This window comes from Xiphophorus hellerii, chromosome 14 (genome assembly GCF_003331165.1).
Source record: "Xiphophorus hellerii strain 12219 chromosome 14, Xiphophorus_hellerii-4.1, whole genome shotgun sequence".
NCBI classification, from domain to species: Eukaryota; Metazoa; Chordata; class Actinopteri; order Cyprinodontiformes; family Poeciliidae; genus Xiphophorus; species Xiphophorus hellerii.
In genome coordinates this window covers 19,814,486-19,835,909 of record NC_045685.1, presented here as the reverse complement: position 1 = coordinate 19,835,909, position 21,424 = coordinate 19,814,486, and the positions used below count along the sequence as shown (strand labels likewise).

General features: G+C 34.5%; 5 long non-coding RNA genes across 5 annotated transcripts; 3 read left to right on the top strand and 2 right to left on the bottom strand.

Annotated features, from left to right (window-relative positions):
* Positions 1-5,159: 5,159 nt before the first annotated feature.
* LOC116732045 (uncharacterized) lies at positions 5,160-6,416 on the top strand. Its single transcript, XR_004341701.1, has 5 exons — positions 5,160-5,278; positions 5,368-5,424; positions 5,538-5,615; positions 5,726-5,779; positions 5,869-6,416. It is a non-coding gene; the product is annotated as an uncharacterized LOC116732045 (long non-coding RNA).
* A 1,200-nt stretch (positions 6,417-7,616) lies between these two features.
* LOC116733386 (uncharacterized) lies at positions 7,617-8,676 on the bottom strand. The gene is made up of 4 exons (XR_004342011.1): positions 8,579-8,676; positions 8,288-8,435; positions 8,091-8,144; positions 7,617-7,999 (listed from the first exon to the last, which is right to left on the bottom strand). It is a non-coding gene; the product is annotated as an uncharacterized LOC116733386 (long non-coding RNA).
* A 1,531-nt stretch (positions 8,677-10,207) lies between these two features.
* On the top strand, positions 10,208-11,875 carry LOC116732233 (uncharacterized). Its single transcript, XR_004341746.1, has 5 exons — positions 10,208-10,472; positions 10,586-10,635; positions 10,738-10,815; positions 10,923-10,976; positions 11,089-11,875. It is a non-coding gene; the product is annotated as an uncharacterized LOC116732233 (long non-coding RNA).
* Position 11,876: 1 nt separating this feature from the next.
* Positions 11,877-13,147, bottom strand: LOC116732232 (uncharacterized). The gene is made up of 4 exons (XR_004341745.1): positions 13,049-13,147; positions 12,758-12,905; positions 12,573-12,626; positions 11,877-12,454 (listed from the first exon to the last, which is right to left on the bottom strand). It is a non-coding gene; the product is annotated as an uncharacterized LOC116732232 (long non-coding RNA).
* An 834-nt stretch (positions 13,148-13,981) lies between these two features.
* LOC116733369 (uncharacterized) lies at positions 13,982-14,974 on the top strand. Its single transcript, XR_004342009.1, has 4 exons — positions 13,982-14,083; positions 14,203-14,308; positions 14,459-14,512; positions 14,600-14,974. It is a non-coding gene; the product is annotated as an uncharacterized LOC116733369 (long non-coding RNA).
* The last annotated feature ends 6,450 nt before the right edge of the window (positions 14,975-21,424 follow it).

Here is a 21,424-nt window from a genome sequence, read left to right as displayed (position 1 = left end):
ACTTTGAAGTGGAAGATGATGCATTGATTGAAAAGGAGTCCCAATCTTTGACGCAACAATCAGATATATTTTATCTTCCTGTTATCACCTCTTATCAGGCAGCTGTCATTTTGGGAAATATGCCAACATGATTTACTGTAAGCCGGGGAATTATTTTTTATTCTGCGAAAGAGAAAGTGGTGCAGGCCACACTGAGCAGATCAGCTGATGAGGGTTTTTTTCTACTACTTTGGCCATCTGCCAAAGACAACAGAGAATGTGTTCTCCCTAAAAGTCCAAAACTCTTTTCCAAATTTAGACATAAATCCAAAAGGTGTAAAACGATTAAGGCAGGGGTGCCCAAAGTCGGTCCTCGAGGGCCGGCATCCTGCACATTTTAGTTCTCTCCCTGGTGGTACCAACAACTAGTGATGGGTCCGGCAACACCGGTGCGTCAACGCATGTGTCAAGCCCACAGACAAAACCCCATGTTGGTGCGCGTATTGCTTTCAGCAAGTCACGTGACCAATACAGGAACTGTTTCGAAATGACACTGAGGCACCAAACTGTGTTTACAAGGAAGCGAATCTGTCAACAGGATGCATTTGCTAAAATAATTCTTGATCTTTTACGGTACAGCGTCAACTATGGAGCCTCAAGGCAAACAAAAGGTTTTGTAGTTTGGGACCATTTTGATCTTACATCAGAAAATAAGGCATTGGTTGTCACTTCGTTGTTGTTTCATCTGGTTCTTTTCAGTTTCTACTCGATCTATCCGAATCCAAATTCAGCTGAAATTGACTCTTAGTTTACTTTCATATTATGTTCTGCAGGTTAAGTTTTGCATATGTTTGACAGAACTGTCTTATTTAAATAAATCCACTTCCTCAATGATGAGGCATTATAGTGCCAGGCATCAGAATGAAGACACACCTGGATAAACTCAGGTATACAGCCATTCTACAAATTGCTCAGTTGCTTTTTATAAATTATTTCATATAAATGTGTTGTTTACTTAATATTTTTCCACAACAGGAGAAGTTGTGTCAAAAAAGCATAACAGACTAAATTTCAAAATGTTGGAAAAGCTTTTTTTTTTTTTTATGAAAATGAATAAAACCCTCCCATCAAGCATCCTCATTCCAAACATGTACACTTAAATTTTCACTTTATGGTACATGTTCACATTATTTATTGACTGCATCTAAGAATATCAAATATATTTTGAATTTAACTGAAGATATGACATAATACAATATATAATATACAATAAAATACAATGACTTAAATCTTATTGTATAGACTAGGCCATCAAATCAGTCTGTCAACTACTATGTTTGTAGGGATTTTTCATGTCCAGCAGGCGTCAGTATGCAGTGACACAGTATCAATACAGTTTTGCAATGGGTCGAATACCCATCACTACCAACAACCTTTTCATCATGTCTGTCTTCTTCTTAGGCTTTCTAATGAGCCATCATTTGATCCAGGTGCGTTAAACCAGGGAGAGAACTAAAACACGCAGAATGCCGGCCATCGAGGACCAACTTTGGGCACCCTTGGATTAAGGGAATAAGTCAAGGTTACTGGAACATCTGGGGAAGTACCTTGAAACACCACGGTAATAAAAACTTAGCAAAACTCATAAAAGTTCTTGTCAGGTGGCTTCTTATCCATCCATTCAGTATCATACAACCTTGTTCGTAACGGAGTTGGGAGGGGTGTTGGTGCCGATCACCATCAGTCACTAGACGAGAAGTGGGGCAGGGCAAGACGAGACGAGAAACAAGTAATAAAGATAAAGATAAAGATCATTTGTTAGTCTCCCATTGGAGAAATTGTGTCTAGGAAGTAGGGTTATGGTACAACATCAAAAATAAAAACAATTCATAAAAGTAACACCAATAAAAATGTCAGATCAGCAGTATATCCACATAACCATCTCATTTCCATACAATTAACTTTCTGAAATTAATTGTTGCCATATCTGTGTAATATGCCAGTTGATTATGAAGATGACCTTCTTTCATGTTTTAATATCTGGTTTAAGCAGTACGGTGTGTAGCATCTCTGAGGTGCAATACTTATGAACGTGTCGATTGTATTTTTGCATGAAAAAACTGTATTCCTACAGTTTTTTGTGTTCCGCATTTTCAATACATTAACTTGAAAATAATAAAGAAAAAAGGTGCAAATGTGTGTTTGGAGGTTTTGTAGTCAGACTGTTGTGGTTTCTGTCACAGCTTCATCATGAGTTACTATTTGTTTTAGTGCAGAATTGAAAGAGAAAGTATGTTAAAGTGAAACTTGAGACAGTTTATAAGCTTCAGGTAACCTGGGGAGTATTAACAGAATTGAACGTGCGTCATCTTGTCACTTCTTGAGTTTCCTCTTAAGTAACAGCTCCTCTTTTCTCTACACTTCAGGTAAGACCAATGACTCTCTTTTAATTAAGACAAATTTCGGTTTTCATTGAGGAAATAACCAAGTTAAGTGAATTTCTTATGATTTCCTAGGGTGTATTTTCACTGCAATCATGATCAGATCAGCTTCGTATGGAAACAGAGGATTGTTTGGCATCAGACCAACCAAAGGACTGCTCTTCATCGTCGCTCTGCTGGGTCTAGTTTCTGTAGCAAACTCTCTGATTGACACAGAACACCTGGTAAAATGTTTTTCTGACATATTCAGCTTTATTTTGTTTATATATATCAACTTAAATTGGGTCTGATACAAAATAAATTAGTAATAACCAAAAAAATGTGGACACCAGTTTATTCTGTTTTATTTACAGTTTGAATGTTATTTTCACTGCGCAGTTATCACCACTTAAATTCTAAAACATGACGTAGTTATGGTCTTTATATTGTTAAAAATGCCTTTGCAGCTCTCATCCTGTAACACAGCTCTATATTTGCACATTTCAGAAAATAATTCAGGAATACTATGAGGGCGGGTTGGAGGACGCAGCTGACAAGAAGGTGAGTCATTGATTAAGTCTGAAAAGCTTTTATGACACCTTTATTAATAATTTCAGTATAAATCATGACAAAGTGTCTCTGAGATTGTCTAATACATAAACACGCTCTACAGAGATCTAATAAAAGTTTCTCTTCTGTTTCCCCCCAAAAGAAAGAATTTGAGAACAGGATTAAAGTTGCCTCAATCGTCTTTGAGGAAGAACTTGAGGAGTTTCATCCCACGCTGAAGCAGCTGAAAGCAGCAACGACAAACTCCACGTCCCTACAAGGACTCTCACGTGCCATCACAGATTTCTTAGTCAAAGAAAGAAAAGACTTTGCTGAAACTGTAAAGGCAAATCAGGAGGAAATTAATGATATTTGGAGTTTCATTAAAGCTCAGGAGTACGGTGAGGACTAGATGTTTCTAGTCTTTGTGGCAGATAAATGATGTTTTTATAATGTCTCTCCTCTCCTTTTTGTCTGAGAAAGTCTTCTTTTTCATATTTATTATCTAAAATTATAATTGAGGCATTTTTTAATGATGCAAGTAAAAGTTTATTATGAATGCAGACATCTTTGGCAGCCTGTGGGAATCTTACTTTTGATTCCATCCAATCACTCCACAACTCCATTGATTCTTTTAAAAAGCCACTTAAAGCACTTTAATCAACTTTGCTACATGGTACTTTAGCTAAATTGATATGATGATTTTGTTCCTTTCTATAGTACTATTTTTCATTTATAAATTATTTTTAGAATTTAAGAATTTTATTTAGTTGTTTCATAAGAAATTTGTGATTCTTTTCTGTTAATATTTCCATATAGATAAACTTTATATACCAACTTGTTTCATGCTTGAGTATTTAAAAAAAACCCTTTAATAAAACTTATTTAAAACACCCTGTCATGCCTATTTTACTAATACATGTCTATAGTTTTGATACTGGTTGTATGAATTTGCAAAAATTAAATAAAACATGAAATACTGGGTTATGAAAAATATGACTCTGAGCATTTCCTGCAGCAGCTCAACAGATGGCAGTGTTGTTTTGATTCACAGAAATATCATTGGCTCGCTGAGAGTCACATTGCCCTGTTTATATATTTAACTGAAGCATGTAGCCCTGAAGCAGAAGCCACTGTTGGAATATTAAACTGAATGTTATTCAGCCCCTGACAGAGTCAGATTTGTAATTATTTTTCACATAACAGAAGAAAAGCAGATGATCAATTGAATCTTAACCGATCTCTGGTCCTGCACCCAGTATTTATCAGAACTTTACCCTGTTTCTAGGTCCATATTAAAATTCAGAAATTTTAATGCGTCAGAAATATAGAAGAGAATTGGAGAGAATATTAATAAGTGAAAATCCAAACTTCCGAAGGGAAGAGAAAAACTAATGAGAGGTAATGAAAAGTTTCCACATTCCTGTTTATTTTTTGCAATTTATTTTTAGTGCTTTTTCTTTCAAATGTATTAATTAAAGAGGGGACTACACAAAAAAATCTGGGACTTTAAACCTTGATTGCCAAGTTTAGAGTTTGAAAGAAAAATCTTTTTATATACATTTTTTGTTTTGCTGTGTGGATTTAAATGATAATTGCATTCTTCAATGAGAAAGAATTACTGGAAGGCGACATTGTGTGTGTTTACCATAACATTGCAATAGAAATAAAAAAGAAATGATGTATTTGTTTATTAGTCCTTCTCAGTTGTGTGGCTGTTATTTTGCACTTTATCATTTGACTGTGAAATTGTTGTTTACCTTCTTTCTTATTATTTACAATATTTCTTCCTAACAATGGTTGTCCAGCAAAAACATGTTAATAAGTAATTAAATGTCCTTTTTGTTTACACCTTGTTAGTGGCTAGCCTGGGTTTTACACAGGTTTTAATTTTTCTTTCACTTCTGATTCTGCAGTTTACATAGACTGTGTCAACATTAATAATGTGACCAAGCCAGTTGTGGCTGTCAGCAAATATTTCTCTTCCTCCTGTGTTTTTTATTTTCTCGTGGTACAACCCATGTTACTTGACCACTCCTGTGTTCTCTCCTGTCATTCACTCAGTTCATCTTTGAGACACCAACAGGTAAGATCTTTGAGACTTGAAAGTTATGCATTTTAACTAGGTTTTTAAAAAATCATTTTATTTCAATTTGTAATTACATCCATTATGATTTGTGTTTTTTCTCCTGATTGATGCAATGGCAGAAATAATGGCAAACGCAAGACAAAGACTGGAGGCTCTGAGCTTCAATAAAAACCTTTTTCGAATCGCTGCTCTGCTGTTTCTAGTTCACATCGGACAGTCACTGGATTCTGGAGATTATCTGGTAAACTGGCTTTTCAAATCTATATTTGGTTTATGTACAATATTTTCATAATTGTACTGACAAAATCTTTTGTCTGTCTTCCTTGGAAGCTTCGGAAACAGTTTGTGGAAAGCTGGAATAATGTACAAAAATTGATCACACACCTGGTAGGTTTCCTTTTTGCTCATATTTGTGTGACAAATTCTCCACATTAGATTACCAACAAACAGAAATCAAATGTCGGCTAATAAAGATTTTTTTTTGTTGTTGTTTTTATTAGACAGAAGTCCAAAGTGGCACTGAATTTATCTTAACACTTTTGGATGAAGCAAATCCTCTGGAAACCAAGAAGCATCTTGTGAGTAATATGGCTTTATTTTGTCAAAGGTTAACACAGTGACTACAGTATTTTCTGAACACACAGTCTTACAGTTTTCAAATCTACTTTCTTTCTCCGGTTATTTACAGGAAATATTTCAGCAATATCTTCAAGCAACTGTAGATGAAGCACACAGACAGAAGGTGGGTCAGTCTAGCTTTATATTACTCAGATGTTAGTTATTTGTAAGAAGTTAAGAAAATATTGATATATTTTTTTTCTTTTCCTAAAGGTCGAAAAATCATCTTATTTTACTTTGGAGATGCAAAATCTTCGTAAGATCCTGGATGATCCTGAATGGCAACAAAAGTCAGCATTGTCTCATTCATTGGTGAGAAAGTTAAGAAAAGCCATAGAGCAACGCCTTGAAGTATATAGGATTTATTTAAAGTTAAAGAGAGACGTCTTCAATAGAGATTTAGAGGAGGTTGAAGGAGAACTGACATATACTTTGAATAAAATCAAATTCTGGAAGATAATTCCCTATCTTTCTGAAATTATACCAATCTTTTTTTTTTGTGCATTAGCACTTTATTGGATATGTTCCTGCATCTGTTCTTGTATATTTTCATACTTATAAATTGTTTAACAATGACCTGACATTTTGTACCTGCTGAAAAGTTTAGCTCTTTTTGAACTTTGCATGATTTAGGTTTGGGGGCAACAGGAGACGGTTGTGTTTGTGTCAGTTAAACCTTCTTTATGTTTATAACTTTAATCACTGAAGGATCATTAAACTACATTTTCATGTTTCCTGGGAGAGGTCATTTTGCTATTTTGTGTAGCATGTTCACAAAATAAAGTTGATGCTTAATGTGTTCTTTTGTGGAGTCTTCTTCTTATTTTTACTTTATTAAAATTCTTATTGCTTCCCAGCCTCACTACTAAATATTCTCAGTCAACTGTTAATCTTATTAACTGCAGTGGTTTCCATACTGGCTTATATTACTTTTACATGCTTTACTTTGTAAAGCATGTTGCAATTTTCCAAATTACAACTCGACATTTTATCCATCAAAATTTCAATTTTGACTAACTGATCAATAAGTAAAAATGGTTGTTTTGTTAATGTTACATTTGTTCTCATTTATCTAATATAATGCTTTACAAAATGTAACTTATTTCCAATGTGATTTCAAGCTAATTTTATTTTGCTGTTTCTTATCACTTTATTTGAGTTTTTTTTAATTATTATTATTAGTTTTCCATTTTATTATTGAGCCATATTATAACTGGGGTAAATAAATAAATGACATTCGACTGTAACAAAAATACACATTTCACATCACTTCATAAATAACAACAGAATAAAAACATACAAAAAACACAACTGAACACTGAACTAAAAATGTAATATTAGTCCGTAGTGTCCCTGTGCCTTGTTTGCATGTTATTGTGCGGCTTTATTTAGCCAAACTGATTCAAAAAGTACAGTCACAATTTCCCATTGATTATTCCCTGAAACAAGTAGACAATTATAAATATCAGACATTCTAAGTATGGAGACTGCAGAATTAAACTTTCATTCATATTTAAAAGAAACAGGTGAATTAAGATTTCCTGATTTTGTTTGTTGATGTGTACTGCTTCACTGAAGCTTCAAACCATTACTCAACTCCTTGCCACTTAAAATAACCCTACATAAAAAGTCTGAACTTTCCATTTGCTACAAAACAGTTCTTTTTCAGTTTGATAATCTCATGTTCAGCATAGTGTGACTAGTTATTTAAAAAAAAAAAAACATTTTTAGTGTAGTTTTATGAAAAGTAAGTTTTGTTTGTTTGGTCTCAGTTCAAGAAATTATTGCAAAAGAATAATTGGTTTTACTTGTATTTAATTAATCACTTTATTTAATCGCTCACACCAAAACTCAGCAACTGTACAGGACATTTAGACATAACATTTCATTTAAAATCCACTTCAGCTTAGGAGGGACTAACAAGCTATAGATGCAGGCAGAAATGAATGTCAGCAGCATTCTTGATTTCAGCAGAAGTATTTTATTTAAAAAAAACAGCAAAGAAGATTAATATTTCTGCGTAATTAGGTTTCCTAGATATAAAGATTCTGGAATCATGCTACACATTTTACAAGTCAACATGCTTCTCTGCTAAGTTTGCTACAAACGTCTCCATATTTGCGAGTGTGTCTTCATATTTTTTCACCCGTTCGGCTTCATTTTGGAACTTTTTTGTCAAAAAATTATGTCTTTTTACCAGGAAACTTCTCATGTCGCTTAATTCTCCAACGGGATATTGATAACCTGAAAATAACCGATGAAGAATTTCATACTCAATGTCTAGAATATCCTTAGTTTCTTTGAGGACTAAAGAAAGGAGCTCCATGTCCAACTTGTTGGCAAGCTGAAACAAACAAAAATTCAAATAAATAATCAAATTTATTCATTGTGCATTCCATGACTTTATAAAGATTTATGTTGTGTATTTTATTTACTTTTCTCATTGCTGCATCTTCTTGTAGCGTCTGAATATTTTCCTTCATTTCTTGCTGAAAATCCAGAAAGGAAAGATACAAACATTTACAATAAGTTGCAAAGGAAATAAAATAACTAGGGAAAAAACAACAAATGTACATGATAAACTATTTGAAACTACTATTGTTCTCTAATTTGTAAATAAGAACAAGTATACCAATTCCTCCTTGCTTATCCATGAACTTGCAGGACAGAGCAGGCTGAGCAGAGTAATCATGAAGACAAGGTCTTTATATTTTCTGAGCCCAACCACTCCTCTGCTTCTGAACGAGGACAACGCTGTCATCACGGCTCTGAAACTGCTTCTGAAACAAAAATATTTAAAAACATATATATTTGACAGAGAGTCAGGTCAGAGGTAAGGCATTTATGTTATGATATTTCCTGTTGCAGATAGTATGTGATAAATGTTTTTTATCAGTTTGTGTGAATGGGAGTTTAATCATACCTTGTGTTGGAGGGAGAGCTGCTCTACAGGTGGCAGAAATGAAAGGAAGGACAATAAATGTTTTAAATATACTGGGATTGTCACACACACACACACACACACACGCCCCCACACACACACACACACACACCCACACCCTTAGCATGTGATTGGATGATATTCAGTACGGTTCTGCTCTTTTCAGTTTCACTTTAAAGTGACAACGCTACTTAATCCACATATAAAAAACACAAAAGGAAGAAAAAAGTAAACTGAGACAACTAGAAAACAGAAACTTGTTTGTTTAGTAACTGGAGTATATTTGAAATTTTACAAAAGCTAAATTCTTGGCTTTGTTACAAACTGAAGCACCGTCTCAGTAAATGTTGATCAGACAAATTTACAGTTGGCAGCAACAGGTAAACAGTGAACGTTGCAGGATCTAAAATGTTGTTCGGTTTGGTTGAATAGTTTTTTCCATTAAGTCTTGAACGGCAAAAGAACTGACAGTGTTGTCTTATAAAGACAAAGTAACTACTTTTATTTTTTTTTGTTTTATTTTTTCTTTTATAGCCAGTTACTTATATGTTACCGGACATTAGTTATTAACTGTAAAAAAGAAAAATCTCTAATTTATGGTAAAATTTTGCCGTATAAATGCGGTGTTTTTACTACTTTCCTACAAATTTTACCATATAAACAAAAATTCTACCGCATCTCTACAGTAAAATTCTGGCAACCACACCTGCCGGTATTTTACCATAAATTAGAAACGTTTTGGTTTTGGGGTTTTTTTACAGTGTAGTGTAGCCGCAAGCCATTATGTCTACAAAATCTCACTCTGTTGGTAATTCATTTGTAAACTTTACAAGCACACCTCATATATCTTATACAGTCACTTAATATTGACATAATAAACAAACAACTAAAGCTTTTTGGTTTTACTTCGGATCCTGGATCTTGCTTACAAAAACGTCAGTCAACATACAACAAGTTTTCTGTTTCGTCGCTTAATGTGGCCAAGTTGGTTGTGGTTCTCAGTAAATGTTTCTCTTCCTCCCAGTTTTTTTATTTTCTCATGTAATGACCCAAGTGACTTCAGACCTGGATTCCCAAGTCTACTATGTTTAGAGTATGTAAAAGAAACTTTTTTTATACATTTCATGTTTTGTTGTGTGTATCTAAAGGGTAATTGTGTCATTCAATGAGAAATGAATTACAGGAAGGGGACAGTGTTTGTGTTTACCATAACATCACAACACAAATTAAAAAGAAATGTTGTCTTTGTGGGTTTATTACAATAAACACACAATTGAGAATGTATGTTTGTGTTGAACTTTATCATTGGATGGTGAAATTGATGCTTACTTTCTCCTTATTTATTTACAATATTCCATTGTTGTCATGTTGTGTCCAAAAAAACACGCTGACAGTTAATTAAGTGTCTTATTTTTTCTTTCACTTCTGAACCTGGTTCTTACATAAACTGGATCGTTTTCTGTGTCAACACTAATAATGTGACCGAACCGGATGCAGGTATGAGATGTGTTTTTCTTGGTCACGGTTCTTCCCTTTCTCACACTACAACTCACATGACTTGTCTTTTGCTTTTTTAAAAAAAACCTGTGTTGTGTTCTCATATTATTCATTCAGTCTGTCTTTGATTCACCCACAGGTAGGATCTTTAAATCTGGAAAGTCAACAATTTTAATTAAGTTTTAGAAACCTGATTTTTTTTTTTCTTATTGAATCCACCACAGTTTGTGGGTTTTTTTGAGTTCTTAAAGTATTTTAATCACAGAAATAATGGCTGAAGCAGGACAAAGACTGGAGGTTCTGAGCTTCAACAAAAACCTTTTCCGAATCGTTTCCTTGCTGTTTCTGGTTCACATCGGACAGTCACTGGATTTTCAAAGTAAACCAGTTTGTAAACTGACTTTTACATGTTCTTACGTGTTGTGGTTAATGTATAATACCTAGGTAATTGTAAATGAATAAATGTGGTATTGTGTTTCTTGTAAATTCTAGCACCAGTGATGGATTTCATACAGAAAACAAGAGAAGGAGTCAGACTCCTTGTAAGTCTTTTTGCTTACATGCTGTCTGAGAAATTCTCTATATTACATGAATGGTAAACAGAGCTCAACTGTTGGTTGATAAAGCAATTTTTTTTTTATTAGATGGAAAATGAAAGTGGTACTGAATTTATCTTAACACTTTTGGACAACGCAGGCTCTGTGGCAAACAAGAAGCAGCTTGTAAGTAATGTGGTTTTATTTTGTCGAAAGTTAAAACAATGACAACAGTATTTCCTAAACAGAGTCGTATTCAATATCTAACCAGTTTTCATTTCCACATTCTACAGAAAATATTTCAGCAGTATCTTCAAGAAGCTGTAGATGAAGCATACAGACAGAAGGTGGGTCAGTCTGCTTTATTTTATTCAGATGTTAGTTATTTGTAAGAGATTAACAACATATTTTTTTTAAATTGTAATACTAAAACTAGATTTTTGGTTTTTAATCCTACAGGTAGAAAAAAAAGCTGAAACTACAGTAACTGCACAACAGTTTCATATGATGGTCCCAGGATATTTTGTTAAAAGGCAGCAAATGCAAACTTCATCAAATCCACTGATGGACAGTATGGACCAAATGCTTAAGATATCTATAAATTACTTAGAGCTGAAGAAAAACGTATTTACAGGGGAAACAAAGGAAACAGAAACCAAACTGGAATATACATTGAAGAATTTAAAATCCCGCCAAAACATTCATGATCCTGTTGGAATGATGACAATTCTCCTGTTGCTGTTGCTTTGCATAGTAGCAGTTTATAAAGTATGTTACTGGATATATACTTGGATAATATGGATATTTTAAGATAAATACACATGTATAACTTGAATGTTTTCGGTCTGGGAACTCCAGGACAAGATTGTTTGTGTCGGTTAAGCCATTTTTGTGTTGACTTATTCATATGTCTTTAATCAATGTTCTGTATTAAGCCTGGATTGTGTGGGAGAGGTCATTATTTCTGTTGAAGTGCTACCACATCTAAAAAAAAATTTATAAAAATTATTCTTGATGTGATTTTTATGGTGTTTGTTTCTTCGTATATTTTAACTTTCTGCGTCCACAATTACAATAAGTCACAGATTTTAAAGTGTGAAGTGTAATCTAAGGTTTTGTTGTAGATCAGAAGACAGTTCTGGTCTCATTCATTCATCCTCTGCCAAAGGAGGGTGAAGATTCACACATTAAATACATACAGTATGTACCTTCCAGGAGATTTCGAATAAAATCTCTGAAAAAAGGAGTGTTATTTATACTTTTATTTCACAAGTGCATTTTTTTCAAACACTCAGCACCCATTGTAGGCATTTACACATAGCATCTCATTTAAAATCTATTTCAGCTTAAGAGTTATTTACCAGTTTATCGAGGTCTTTTTTATTATAGCTCACCTCTGTTTTTATTGTTCTTTAAAAAGCAATAAAAGTGATTCAGACATTTTATCAGAACTGTTTTCTTAAACACAATAAACAGACATAAGGTGAATTTATAGTTCTGGGTAATTAGGTTTCCCAGGGATAAAGTGTCTGGAACTATGCTACACAGTTTACAAGTCAACATGCTCCTCTGCTAAATTTGATACAAACGTCTTTAAATATGCGAGTGTGTCTTCATATTGCTGGACTTGTTCGGCTTCGTTCTGAAACTTTTTTGGCATAAAATCCTGGCTTTCCACCAGAAATTTCTTCAGGTCCTTTAGTTCTTCAACGGGAAATTGAAGCTCTGGTAACGACCTCTTGAGATATTCAGTTAAAAGGTCTATAGCATGTGTAGCTTCTTCAAGGAGCAAAGTCAGTAGAGCCTTGTCCAACTTGTTGTCAACCTGAAACAAACAAACAAAATAATTAATTAAAATAATAATTAATTAATTGTGGCACTCCATGACTTTATATTTATAAAGATGTATGCTGTTTGTTATTGTTTGGTTGTTTTTTTTTTACTTTTCTCATTGCTGCATCTTCTTGTAGCGTCTGAATATTTTCCTTCATTTCTTGCTGAAAATCCAGAAAGGAAAGATACAAACATTTACAAGGGAAGAAAAGTAACTAGGGGGAAAAACAAGCATATATTATAAACTTTTTAAAACTATGATTGTTCTCTAATCTAAAAATAAGAACAAGTATACCAGTTCCTTCTTGCTTATCCATGAACTTGCAGGACAGAGCAGGCTGAGCAGAGTAATCATGAAGACAAGGTCTTTATATTTTCTGAGCCCAACCACTCCTCTGCTTCTGAACGAGGACAACGTTGTCATCACTGCTCTGAAATTGCTTCTGAAACGAAAATATTTAAAAACATATATATTTGACAGAGAGTCAGGTCAGAGGTAAGGCATTTATGTTATGATATTTCCTGTTGCAGATAGTATGTGATAAATGTTTTTTACCAGTTTGTTCAAATGGGAGTTTAATCATACCTTGTGTTGGAGAGAGAGCTGCTCTACATGTGGCAGAAATGAAAGTAAGGACAATAAATGTTTTAAATATACTGGGCTTGTCACACACACACACACACCCCCACCCGCACACACACACCCTTAGCATGTGATTGGACGGTTCTGCTCTTTTCAGTTTCACTTTAAAGTGACAACGCTACTTAAGCCACGTATGAAAAACACAAAACAAAACAAAAACGTAAACTCAGAAAGCTAGAAACTTATCCAAATTACTTGTTTTGGTAACTGGAGTATATTTGAAATTTTACAGAAACTAAATTTTTGGCTTTGCACAGAAACTGAAGCTGAAGCACTGGTTCAGGAAATGATGATCAGACAAATATTTACAGAAGTCAGTGGCACCTGCTGTGAAGGCAAAGAGTGAAGTTGCAGGATGTGAAATGTTTGTCAGAGGTCTAAAATAATTGTTCCTCTGCCTTTGTGTGCATTAGAAAAATAGCAGCAAAAGAAAATGTAGTTCTTAGAAGCTGGAATGCTAAAAACTATTGCATTAATAGTGCATTTATAGAGGAGGCAACTTAAACTGAACATGAGCTGCAGGAACCTGGAAACATAAAAGTGTCTTTTTCTGTTGTTGCTGTGGTTCATTTTGCATTGGCTTAAAACAGCAGTTTTAAATTTACGGAATGATTCATGCATGCATGTGCAATATTAGTGCAAGACTCACTTTCACTGCATGTCTTTTAGCATTTCACTGACTTGAACCATTTTAAAAATTCATCATACGTTTTAAATTTTAACATCAGTATACGTCTATTTTTTTAAGTCTGCGAAAAGCAAAAACGTCAAAATCCTATGGAAGGATGTACGCGCCAGTAAACGAAAGCAAAAATCCTAAACAAGACAAACAGCCATGGGTTTCTGTTTCACGTTTGTGATGCTTTCTTTGTTTTATTTTCACAGAAGACGAGCAGCTGAACGGAGAGTCTGCCACCGTGAAGGCGAGGAAAGGAACCTTTAATGAATCAACCGCATAGATTCTCACACTGCAAAAAGGTATGATAATAAATATTAAATATGTATTAGTGTTTGTTAGCAATTCTGACTTCTGAACTGTTTCTTTTATCACTGAGCGTGTGAATTGAAACACTGACGGCGGCTGTATTCTCATCTAGAAGCAGATCAATGGCCGTTTTAAGAGTTAAAGCTGTTTTCCTCATGTTCGTTCTGCTGACTCTGCTCTGCTCTGCAAGTTCTTTGATTGACAACGACGACGAGCTGGTAAACTTTTATTTCATTAAAATAAACAAGCAATTTGAAATAGATTTTGACATCAAGCAAATCTTTAACATATACTTTTGTTGGTTGTTTGTTGTGTTAAATCTTTTACTTCTGATTTTAAATGTATCTTAATAATCACTCAATTTGCAGAGAGAAATAAGAAGAAACATTCAGAAACTGCAACATAATGCCGCCAGGAGAAAAGTAAGCAAAACAACTTTTAAAATAAAAATCAACACTTTAAATGTCACCTTGTTTAAAAAGCTGCTGGTGTTTTTATTTTCCATTCAGGCGATTAACACAGTTGACCTAAATTTCATCCCTGGGATTATGGATGATGTCACACAGATATTGAACAGTTCGGTGGAAACGCTGATGGGAAAAGTGCCAAATTTTTTGCTAGAAATCATGAAAGAGATAATCGACTTCCTGGAGCAAATGAAAGGTTTTGCAATTAAAGAGCTGCTGAATCAAGCTGCAAATATCAAGAACAGTACAGAGAAGCTGACACAACTGGAAACTCTTGTAACAAACCTAGCAGACAAAAAAAATATGTAAATGTTATGTTCTGTCAGCGTCTCAGCTCTATCTTACTGAAGTGATTTCTCTTTTATAAAATCCTCCTGTATTCTTCAAAATTACCAACAATAAATTTAGTCTAACTTATGTTCAGTTTCATGTTTCTTTTTCTCCACATTTCACCAAACCTAATGCAACCATAGATCACCAAACCACACAAGCTCTATTTGAAGCTGAAAATTGTGTTGGCCAGTTAGAAGATCTACAGTTACTTTCTAAAAATGGTGCGATACATAGAGTTACATTTAAATAATGGAGAAAATGAAATGTGTGGTGAAAAATTTGTACTGTTTGCAACAAGAAAAAGATTTTCATTATTCAGAAAAATAGTTTTCAGAAACTGTGAGCTCAAACAGATAATAGGATGGAGTGACACAGAGCAAAGAAAAGTAATTTATTTTCTTCTTTTAAATGTTGTATAAGGCTTAATACAGCATTTACACATTAGAACAAAATGGAAATAACTTCCAAATAATCCATTTTGTTTTTATTTGGGCTTTAGGGTTTTAACTCATCTGTGTACAAAATGAATCATTAGTTAAAGAACATCAAACAGTTTAAAACAAAAAAAGTTTTAAAATGTAGAAATTGTATATCTTAAAGCATCAAGTTGTGAAATATAAAGGTTTTTAAATACACTTAAACATGATTTACTCAATAAAACATTAAGCCAGTCTTGCCATTATAGATTTTGAATTAAACAAAGGACAGGAAGCCGTCAGTGGCTACAGCTCATCATGTTGATCCCGTTGGGATTTTAAAGCATTTGAAATGTAATTCTGATTTTCTTCAGTGTACTTTGCTCCTTCAGCAAAGGCCCACCATCTCAGCTCTAAGAAGGCCTTCACTCTTCTCATGGCACGCTCCACCACTGTCACCAGTCGCTTTGCTGTTGGATCTGTTTTTGATCCCCGTTTCACGATTTCCAGACTGGGATTAAGCTCCTTTATCTTGTCATTGAACTGTTCAATAGATGCTGCTATTCTGTACTTCGTTTCAGTCTGTAGGAAGACAAAAGAAGTCAGATGTTTTACAGTAAGTGCAGTTTTTGTTTACCAGTCAGGTAGCTGAGATTGACTTTTGAGCATCATAAAGGCAACATAACCCACCTCTTGTTCAAACGCTTCATTCACTGCTTTCCTGAGGGTCTGTTTGAATATCTCCTGAAATTTACCAGAGAAAGAATATTTGTGAGAATCTACTTACATTGGTGTAACAAACCCTGTTTACATTTAGCAAGAATAAGGAATTTGGAAAGAATTGAGTCTCAAAAGTTGTTTTTCATATTGTGTGGAGTCATGGGGATCCTCACATAAAACAACAATAAACAATATAGTTCTTATACAGAAACGAGGGTTATTATTAAGGCTGGTTACTATTAGCATACAAATCCAATGTTTATTTAAACTGATCATTATCATAAAATGTTATGATTTGGTTTATTACAAAACAATGCAAGTTACAAAGCAACAACATTTTTAAAGAAATAAAAAGAAAGTATTTTTCTGTTGTAGCACTCAATTTGTATAAAGTTGGAAGCATGGAGAAAGTAGTTTCCTACAGGTTTTCAAAAAAAAAAAGTCTGATGACTTACTGAATCAAATCAAAACTAAGCATGAATGGCCACTGATCAGAAAGGAGATTCACAAATTGTACACGTGACTTTCAAATAAACCATTTACATAATTTATTTAAATAAGAATTTACCAGCTCTTCCTCGGTTTTCATGGACTTTGCATCATCCAGAAGTCTTGAAAGAGTTTCAAGCCTACTTTGCTCTTCTTTCTGATGGTACAAAATACAACTTTTAAAATTACAGGAATGTTTTTGCTGCTGCTGTTGCACTAGTTTATAGACACTTCACTTCATATCAAATTAAAGACACAACATGCACAGCAGTTTTGTACAGTAACACATGCAGGAAACACAGCCAACATGTGAACAAAAAAAAAAGACCCACATTCATCTTGACTGATTCCTCTAACAACGCCTTAAAACTTTCCTTCAACATGTCCTGAAATGAGCAAAAGCATTCAAACAAGTCAACTGAAGATGCATGAAGGAGCGTTATGTGCATTTAGACATTATGGATTTGAAAGAAATGAATATTTAAAAGCTGTTTACCATAGGGTTGTTAAATATGAGTATCTTTCCGATGTAAAGGAGAAACAGCAGAGTCAGGGTGAGGAACAGATATTTGATGACTCTCATAACAGTCCATCGTCTGCCTCCAGCTTCTGCCATGATTTCTGTTAAAATTCTTTAAAAAAACAAGTTTAAAATCGAACTAAAGTTTTGTAGCTTAAATATTAATTTACAGCTTTAATGATCTTACCTGTTAGGTGGTTGAAAATACGTCCACCATAGATGCCAAGATGCAAACAGTTTAGGCCGCTCTGGTTTTATCAGTTCTCCTGTAAAAACCGTCTAATTTACCATTTAATTTAACTAATAAAAAATGCTTCATCCATCTGTTTCTTTCTGTTCAGGATTGTTGGAGAGCTAAACTCATAAGCTGACACATACAGTATGTGCAGTTGTCAAGCACTCCTTTCAGTCACTTAGTATTGACATAAGCAAACAACAGAAAGTGAAACTTTAGAAACAACAGAAAGTGAAACTTTCTATTGTTTGCTGGATCTTGACTGATGGATCTTGGCTGTCAAAATACAAGTTTTATATGTGACCACTTAATGTGACCAAGCCGGTTTACTGGCAGCTGCTTGTGGCTGTCAGCAAATGTTTCTCTTCCTCCTGGGTTTTTTTTTATTTGCTTGTGTATGACCCATATAACTTGACCTTTGCTTTCAGTTTTAAAAGCAGCTGCGTTGTTTTCTCCTATCATCCATTCAGTTCATCGTCGATTCTCCTACAGGTAAGATCTTTAACGCTGGCGTTTTAATTAGGTTTAAAAATATATATATATCATTTTATTTTAATCATGACTCGTGGTTTCAATCCCTCTCGTTGATCCAATCACAGAAATAATGGCTGAAGCAGGACGAAGACGACTGGAGGCTCTGAGCTTCAACAAAAACCTTTTCCGAATCGTCTCCCTGCTGTTTCTGGTTCACGTTGGTCTGTCGCTGAATTTTGAAAATAATTCAATGGTAAACTGGCCTTTTCACTGGTAAATGTGTTTTGACTAATATGGAATACATACATAACTGTACCTGATTAATTGTGGAACTGTGTTTCTTGTAAATTCTAGCACATGTTGATAAATGGCATACAGAGAACAAGAGAATCAGTCAGACTCATTGTAAGTCTCTTTTTGCTTAATTTCCGTGTCAGAAATTCTCCACAGCTGTCTGATGAAGTTAATTTTTCTTCATTAGAGAGAAAGTGAAAGTGGCACAGAACATATTGTAACACTTTTGGATATAGCAAACTCTATGGCAAACAAGAAGCAGCTTGTAAGTAATGTGGATTTATTTTGTCAAGGGTTAAAAAAGTGACAGTATTTTTTCTAAACACACAGTTTTATATTAAATATCTGACCAGTTTTCACATCCACATCTTTTCTGTGTAAATTTCAGAAGTTATTTCAGCAGTTTCTTCAAGAAGCTGTAGATGAAGCGTACAGACAAAAGGTGGGTCAGTCAACCTTTATGTTACTCAGATGGTAAGTCAACAAGAAAATATTTACAGTGAACCCTCGCCATATCGCGGTTCACCTTTCACGGTCTCGCTGCTTCACGGATTTGCATCGTGTTTTGTGTTCTGCATTCTGATTGGCTAAACAGTCTCTCTGCTTCTTCTCTACCTGTGTGTCAACAACGTTGCGGTTTAATATGTACACATACGTAAAACAGCTTGCCATATTTAACATAGTCCTACTGTACTTTGTTTTGTTTTTTTTCATAATCATTTTTTATTTTCTCCCGTTCTAATCCCATAACTCAGGTCGCTGTGGGGCGGCGCTGATCTCCGCAATTCTGGCACGGGAATCCGTCTTCAGTTCGTATTAAAATGATTATTTTACAGTACAGTAGCTATTTGTAAAAAAAAAAAAAAAAAAAAAAAAAAAGTTTATACAGTACTTTTTATTTGATTAACAAATGTTTGGGCCTGTAAAAAGGTTTTGTTCTTTGGTTTCAATGTATTTTATTGTATAATAATTGTAAAAACAATAAAGGTTACTACTTCGCGGATTTCGCCTATCACGGTTTCTTTTTGGAACGTAACTCCCGCGAAAAACGAGGGTTCACTGTATAGAAATGTGAATGCTAAGATTATACAAATGTTTTTTTTTTTTTTATTCCAACAGGTAGAAAAAACAGCTGAAGTTAAAGCCTACACACCACTGTTTTATATGGAGACGCTTAACTATTTACCTAAAATTTGGGAATGGAAAAGTGGAGGACCATTGATGAGAAGGATGGCTGAAACCATAGAGAAAATCTTTCAGATAATCCACCAAAACATATTGTTACATAAAGATTTATACACTGGAAAAGCAAACGAAACAGAGACAAAACTGGAGAATGCATTGAAGACTTTAAATTCTCTGCTGAAGATTCATGATCCTGTGTGAGTTGTAACATTTTTCCTTCCTCTGTTACTTTGTACTATGGTACTATATCGGGTAACTTACAACATCTTTTCTCAGATATATGTTCATACTAATAAATTGTTTCACAATGAACACACATTTTGTACCTGCTGTGAAGTTTTGAACTTAAAATGATTCAGGGGAAGGCTGTGTTTGTGTCTGCTGAACCATTTTTGTGTTGATTTAGTCGTGTATCTTTTTTCACTGCTCTACTGAAATATCATCGAACCGCATCGTCATGTTTTCTGGAAGATTTTCTGGCAATTTTTGAGAACATACAAATAAAAATGATGATTTATGTGATTTCTGTAGTGTCTGTTTATTCCCATGTTTTAAATTTAAATGCACAATTTACCAGGAATCCAAATAAGGAATTAAATGTGCAGCAAGTGGGTGTATTTAACTCTACAAAGACTGACGGGAACAGATGCATTAAAAATTGTGGCTATAAAAAAAAAGACTTTATGGTGGAGCTCTAATGATAATACTAATAAATGTAATTTAAATTAGCTTACAATGTGATGAACTGCAACAGTAAAAACATTTACAGATCAATCAAAATGAAGCTCTAAACATCTTCATCCTCACATGATCCCTGTCGGTCCAGTCTTAATGTTGGATCTTTATGTGACAATTTAGACAATTTTAATATTTCTTAATTGACCCAAACATTGCAGACCAATGCAGGTCGTGATAATTTATCATGATAATCAATGTGTTTCACATGAACCTGTTAAGAATCTTTGAATGGGAGGAAAGCTGGAGCACAAAAACATTTATTTTTACCCATTTTAACTTCAGTATCCCTTTGGCTGTGTGTGGTTTTATGGTCTCTAGTGGGAGTTAGGCTTTGTTATGTAATAGCACAATATTTAAGCTTGGACATGATGTTTGTTGTTTTAGATTAAATGGATAATTATTGTCAGCAGTTTAGCATTTATAGCGTCTGTATAGATCTGAGTATATTTAAGTCTCTTGGAATTAAAAGAGGGGCTGTTGGTAGCACTGTTGCCTTGCAGCAAGAAGGTCCTGGGTTCGATTCCCGGCCGGGGTCTTTCTGCATGGAGTTTGCATGTTCTCCCTGTGCATGCGTGGGTTCTCTCCGGGTACTCCGGCTTCCTCCCACAGTCCAAAAACATGACTGTCAGGTTAATTGGTCTCTCTAAATTCTCCCTAGGTGTGAGTGTGTGTGTGCATGGTTGTTTGTCCTGTATGTCTCTGTGTTGCCCTGCGACAGACTGGCGACCTGTCCAGGGTGTACCCCGCCTCTCACCTGGAACGTAGCTGGAGATAGACACCAGCAACCCTCCCGACCCCATTAGGGACAAAGGGTGAACAGAAAATGGATGGATGGATGGATGGATGGAATTAAAAGAAGAAGTGAATGACTTATTGAATGTGCATGCCCCAAAATGAATGCAGAAGAAAAAAATAATCTAAGACGTTTCTTGCGTGCTGTACATTTTCCTTTTTTGGCACAGAATCACATATTTACCTCACAACAGATAAAATCCGTACGGTTCATACGACAGCCATAGGTTTCTGTTTCTTGTCACATTTTCTTTCTTTTCACAATTTCATTTTACAGTAAATGAACAAATGACTGGATCAGAAAAATATGAAGAGCAGGTTTGCAAGCCTGTTCCTCCTCAAAAGTGAAACATGAAATACCTATTCACAAACTAATCTGATGCCTGATGTGTCTCTCATTCCCTGAACATGTTTACAATATAGATTCTATCTTTTAAGTTCAGATACCAGATAGCCTAATGTTACGGAAGAGGATTAGGGCCAAAAGACAAAAAAAAATTTAGATTTTAATTTCAGAATTCTGACTTTTTGTATGTGGATATAATTTGAAACCAGAGCAGTTGCTGTTGTTGAAAACAATTAAAGATGTTTTCGTTCTTTTCAATCAGCCGAGTCTGCTCTGCAAGTTCCTGGATAGACATGTTTAAATAGATTTTTGGATGGTTTCCTTG